We start from the raw sequence: 6,377 nt of genomic DNA on the forward strand, positions 1-6,377 counted from the left end.
CATCAAAGCAGACATTGCAAAGGCCACGATGCACGCCATCGACGAGTCCCTCCCCTTACAGGTCGAGAGCGACGCGTCTGACGTAGCTCTGGCGGCCACTCTCAACCAAGCGGGCAGACCCGTGGCCTTCTTCTCCCGTACCCTCCATGCTTCCGAAATCCGCCACTCCTCATTCGAAAAGGAGGCCCAGGCCATAGTAGAAGCTGTGCGACATTGGAGGCATTACCTGGCCGGCAGGAGATTCACTCTCCTCACTGACAGACGGTCGGTTGCTTTCATGTTCGATAATGCACAGGGGGGCAAGATAAAAAACGATAAGATCTTGCGGTGGAGGATCGAACTCTCCACCTACAACTACGAGATCTTGTATCGTCCTGGGAAGCTAAACTAGCCTCCTGACGCCCTGTCCCGCGGCACATGTGCCACCGCACAAGTAGACCTCCTCCGAGCCCTCCATGAGGACCTCTGCCACCGGGGGTCACTCGCTTTTTCCACTTTGTCAAGACCTGCAACCTACCCTACTCCATCGAGGAGGTCAGGACAGCCACCAGGGACTGCTAAATCTGCGCAGAGTGCAAACCGCACTTCTACCAGCCAGAGAGAGCGCACCTGATAAAGGCTTCCCGTCCCTTTGAACGCCTCAGCATGGACTTCAAAGGCCCCCTCCCCTCCATCGACCGCAACACGTACTTCCTGAATGTGATTGACGAGTACTCCCAGCTCCCATTCGCCATCCCCTACCCCGACATGACCGCAACCACCGTCATCAAGGCCCTCCATAGCATCTTTGCACTGTTCGGGTTCCCCACCTACATACACAGTGATAGGGGGTCCTCCTTTATGAGCGACGAACTGCGTCAATTCCTGCTCAGCAAGGGCATCGCCTCGAGTAGGACTGTCATGATATTCAGGTAAACATCATAGCACATACATACATACATACTGATGGACAGATCAACGGACCAATCAACACACACAACACGACAGCCAATCACAGGCAAGAGCATACACAGTACAAAACAGGGAACACAACACTTCCTGGGCACTGGAGCAGGAGACGGCTCAGGGCACAGAGCTCATTGCAGGCCACTCAGACATCCACCATGTGCTGAGTACAACAGTTTACCATGTAAATAGATGATTGAAATAAAACTCCGTTGTACCATTCGCAACCGTGTTGGTTCGTTTGTGTAACAGAGTACCCAACACTTCAAGGACGACCAGTTACAACTCCCGGGGTAACGGACATGTAGAGAGGGAGAACGGAACGATCTGGAAGACCGTCCTACTGGCCCTACAGTCCAGGAATTTCCCAGTCTCCCGCTGGCAGGAAGTCCTCCCGGATGCCCTCCACTCCACCCGGTCACTGCTTTGTACCACAACCAACCAGACACCTCACGAATGTCTCCTTGTCTTCCCCAGGAAGTCCTCCACTTCATCATCGTAATAGTCGTCCTCATCCTCGGGATATTTCTACCCTTCTTTATCCTCGCTGCTGTTGATCTTGAGGGACTGTTAGCTCTTCGTCCCCGTCCTGGGGTTCCACCTTCGGCTCTTCGACGGCCGCAAGTTGGGCTACGGGTTGTGCTGGAGATGGAGCGGGAGCCGGAGCCTGGGCCTGATCGGGGACTGCGCTCGGCACCTGGCTTTGAGGGGGCGAAGTGACCACCACCTTCTCGATCTCCTCCACCTCCTCTTTCTTGGCGTCGGGGGTGTCCCCGCGCTCGAGCAGGAGCCCCTCTGGGACGATCATGACGCTGTCATCCGAGTCGCTCTCGAGGGAGATCTCGACGTCGGACTCCTCCTCCTTGTCGTAACGCACAGAGACCGGGCGGTGGCCGCCGTTCCCGAACAGGTCGTCGTCGTCCTGCTGCGCGTCTACCCCAGTCTCCATTTCCCCCTCGGGGGCGTGGTTTTCCGCCGATCCAGCTGCCGCCAGCGGTAAGGGGAAGCGGGCGGGCGCCGGCAGGCTGGCAAAGCGCCCCTGCGAGGTCAGGCCCGCCAGGGGGGTCAGACTGCGGCCGGACAGGAGGGGCAGGCAGGTGGAAGGTGGGCCCTTGAGGTTGCCTGCTGGACGCCTGCAAGTCGGGCGCCGACGGTTTGAAAGCTGCGGCGATCAGGCTCGCGGTGTTAAGGGGCAATTGAGGAGACAGAACCCGCGGGTGTATCAAGCAGTTGCACATGACTAATGCTTCTGAGCAAAAAGCCAAGACCTCGGTGTCTCCATCGTTCTGACCCCGGCTGAATATTCTGACGGCGCAATGCAGCGGCGGCGGCCATTTTGAATTGGGAACCAGCAGCAGGAAGAGCAGCGGCAGAGTTCCCTCCGGCAGACCGCGCGGAGGTAGGGGCTCGCCTTGCCCACGCCCTGCTGCAGACGGATCAGGAGGGGCAGCACCAGCTCATGGAGCTTCTTGTGTGTTTCCTCCTTCACCAAGCTTCCACAGGACAGGAGCACATCGCTGCAGACTTTCAATGCCGCCAGGCGGACGTGGCTGTTGGCGGTCACGGCCTTGATTCTTGTGGCCTGCCGTCACCGCAGCGTCATTCAGGGTCCATCAGCTTCTGCTTCTTGTTGCTGCGTTTGCTGCAACTGAGGGGCTGGGCCCCATTCCCCTGCTGGCTTGCCCGCTCGCAGCTTCATCGTGCCCGCCGCCGGAGTGACGTCAGCGATCAAGTTGGCCAATAAGATATCAGAATGGTGGAATGATCCTAGCAGGACTCCGGACGAAGCCCCACAGACCTTCACCCACGTGGCCACCTCTATCAAGACATCCTGTAGCGGCAGCTCCAGGGGCACCGGGAAACCCGAACTGAGAAGCAGCGCGAGGCACTTGCTCAGCGCGGCAAACCTCTGCCTCAGACGCAGTACGCAGAAGGGGGTCGCTGTCGCTCAGCAGGGGCAGGGGGCAGGCCGACGCCGGGGCACTCATAACGGACCGGGTCGGGTTTCTGCCTCTTCGTACAGCTGCTCCACCAGGTCGCGCAGCGCCCAGATGGCCACCTCTATCGTCGTCTGGGGGTCCTGGGACTGGATTATGTGTTGCACAGTCCGCAGCCACGAGATGCGCTGGTCCTGGAACGTACCCGTGGGACTGTTGGCTACCAGCAGAGCCAGCAGGCAAACCCCTACAAGTCTGGTTTTGACAGACCGGAGATTGGAGTTGCTGATGCCAATCAAGCCTCCAAGATCTGACAAATTCTCGGCCTTCAACAGCCTTTGGCCCCTCAGCTGCCTGACCAGCTCGGCCAGGTGCTGTTGCTGGGCCGGCTGCGGGCCCCCGTCTCCCTCCCCAGGCCGCAGCAGCCGGGAGACGCTGTCCAACAGCATTCCTGCTCAGCAAGGGCATCGCCTCAAGCAGGACGACCAGTTACAATCCCCGGGGTAACGGACAGGTAGAGAGGGAGAACGGAACGGTCTGGAAGACCGTCCCACTGGCCCTACAGTCGAGGAACCTCCCAGTCTCCCACTGGCAGGAAGTCCTTCTGGATGCCCTCCACTCCATCCGGTCACTGCTTTCTACCACAACCAACCAGACACCTCACAAACGTCTCCTTGTCTTCCCCAGGAAGTCCTCCTCTGGGACCTCGCTCCCGACCTGGCTGGCAGCTCCCGGACCCATCCTGCTCCGTAAACACGTGCGGGCGCACAAGTCGGACCCGTTGGTCGAGTGGGTCCATCTTCTCCACGCTCACCCCCAGTATGCCTACGTGGCGTACCCCGACGGCCGACAAGATACGGTTTCCCTACGAGACCTGGTGCCCGCCGGAGCCCCACGCACACCCCAGCCACCAGTCCCACCCTCCCCTCCACCAGGGCACCTTACAGGAAGATCGGTCCTTCCGCCGGCCCCGTCTAGGCCCCCCCACCCACCGACACACCCCGCAGGCCGTTTTCTGACCACATCCTAGGTCAGCCGTTTTCCCCACCAGCGGCGTCTAGGGGTGATGAAGCTGCCATGGAGATCGAACCCACGCTCCCGGAGTCACAGACGCCCGAGCCTCCACTGGAGTCACCACCGAAGGTTCGACGATCACAGAGGACGACCTGGGCCCCCGATCAACTGATTGCTTCATTTTAAATTGTAAATTTAAATCATAAATTGTAAATAGTTATTAGAATTGTAAATAGTTACAAAACGCTGTATGGAGGTATTACGGTACCTCCATAACTAATTATACCACGTTGCCATGTTTGTAGTATCAGGCCACCACCCCCGCCGGACTCTTTTTTAACAGGGGGTGAATGTGGTAGTAGAGGTATTACGGTACCTAGTAATGCTGGAACACCATTGATAGAAACTGTATGCTTCCTATTGGTCAAGATGTATGGTAGCGCCGCCCTGCTAGGCGGGGTATAAGAGCCCGTGCCGCCCCAGCAGCCTTCATTCTGTACCTGAGCTGCTGGGGGAAACATCTAGCTTATTAAAGCCTTCAGTTGGACTACAACCTCGCTTTAGTGGTCATTGATCGTGCATCACTTAGAAATTCAGAAATGTAAAACATTCCACGCTACCTCTCTCTCCTAACATTCAGAATAAACATGATGTCAATATGGATTTGCAGGAAAACTGTGGTTGAACACACCACACTGCACATGAAATGGCAGATGCAACCAAGACAGATCCAATAGGTTTCTCAGTAACCCAGCCAGATGTCAGTGACCACTGGGAGTCACAAAGTCGGGTTAAAATTCTGCCTCCCTCAGGAAGGGTCTGATTCTTCACTTTTGATGGTATAGCCTCTGAAATACCTCAAAAGATGCTTTGACCTAGACTGTCTCAATGATTGCTCACCACCCAATGGTTCAATCTCTTCTTCTGAGACTGTTCCGCGAGATGTACAAACAGGAACACTTTGCCTCTAGTTACTGGCACACTTCCAACTCTTTTGCAGACCTCTAGCTTCACTAAGCTGACACCGCCTCAAAGTATCCCTGAACTCCATTCTCCCTGGTACACTGAACTATAAATGGCTCCCAGGGCTTCTTCTGAGCCCTTACTGCCTGGGACAGAACCAGTAACCTTCCATCACCTTCACAGCTCCATGAACCTCTCTGAGCCCTCAGTGCTTGGTGCCTGCTAACAGTTTCCAGGCTTCTCTGTGAGCTGCCAACCACACAAGGTCCATAGTGCAACCAACTCCCTCTCCCAGCAAACATAAATTTAAACCAGAGAACCTTCTGAAGCTCCACCCATCCCCATGATGTTGTGGCCTTCAAGGTTCACTGAATGCTTTTAAACTAATTTCACCCTAACTCCCAAAGCAAAACATCTCTCTGGACTGCGATCCTCTGCAATCAGTGTAGACATCATGGGTTGGATTCCCTGCAGCCCCGCTCCGAAATTGCGGCCGGCATCGGGACGGAGAATCCAATTTCACGCCGGAATCGGCTTCGCCGCGGAGTACGGCAGTGGCCCGTCCAGCAAACCCCCGCTGCCGACCGGCGTGGAACTAACCATTTATTGCCGGTCAGGATGCTGGCGTGGCGGCTGCGGACTCGGTCCTCTGCCGCCCTGATCGGGGGCGGGCGAATCGGAGACCAGGGGAGGCCTTGTGGCCGGCTGCCAATTAAATGTGCGGGGTTAGATGCTCGGGCGCGCAGCCGATCGGGGGGGGGGGGTTTATTTATTTTGTCCGGCTCCGCGGTCCGAGTCCGCCGTGGAGCACGGTGCGGCCGCTGGAGGTCGTCGCCGCACACATGCGCGGCCTCTGACCTGGAAGACCCGTATCTGCAGCAAAATCTGCGAGATTCCCACTCGAGGTCCCTGCTAGCCCCCTGCAGGGCTAGGAATTCATCTAACCTTTTCCAAGGAAATTCAGGAGTAAAACTCCACCGTTGTTACGCCGGCATGGGGACATAGTCTCATTTTGGGAGAACCCAGCCCCATGTTTGCAGCAAAGTAAGCGTATCTGCTGTTTCATGGCTCTTACCTGTCTAGCTGTTAACCCTTTAAGTCGACAATGGCCCCAACCTTTAAGTGTAAGAGACTCCAAGCTGCTTTAGTTGCATTGATACCATTTTCTACAGAAAAAGTTTAATCTTCTCAGAAGTAAACATTGGCTCTAAAATTTTAACATGAATGATGACGTAGGTATTCTTCACACAGCATATAAGACAAGTCCTCATTGTGACATTGAAAATATGGACTTACTGTATAAGCTGACCCCTTCTTTTTAGTCACGATACGCTGATACTTACATTAGAAGTCAGCCTTAATTTCCCGTCCCAAAAATGGATGTTTTACTTGATGGTACCACAGAATCCGTTTAATCCCTACAGTGCAGAAGGAGGCCATTTTCCCCAATCAACTGTACCTACAGGGGTCTTTGGACTGTGGGAGAAAATCGGGTGCAAGGGACCAGGCAGACTATAC

The 6,377-nt window shown here is 55.7% G+C and overlaps 1 pseudogene; it reads right to left on the reverse strand.

Annotated features, from left to right (window-relative positions):
• Positions 1-1,166: 1,166 nt before the first annotated feature.
• LOC140422385 (proline-, glutamic acid- and leucine-rich protein 1-like) lies at positions 1,167-3,331 on the reverse strand (annotated as a pseudogene).
• Positions 3,332-6,377: the final 3,046 nt, after the last annotated feature.

This window comes from Scyliorhinus torazame, chromosome 1, assembly GCF_047496885.1.
Source record: "Scyliorhinus torazame isolate Kashiwa2021f chromosome 1, sScyTor2.1, whole genome shotgun sequence".
Taxonomy (NCBI): Eukaryota; Metazoa; Chordata; class Chondrichthyes; order Carcharhiniformes; family Scyliorhinidae; genus Scyliorhinus; species Scyliorhinus torazame.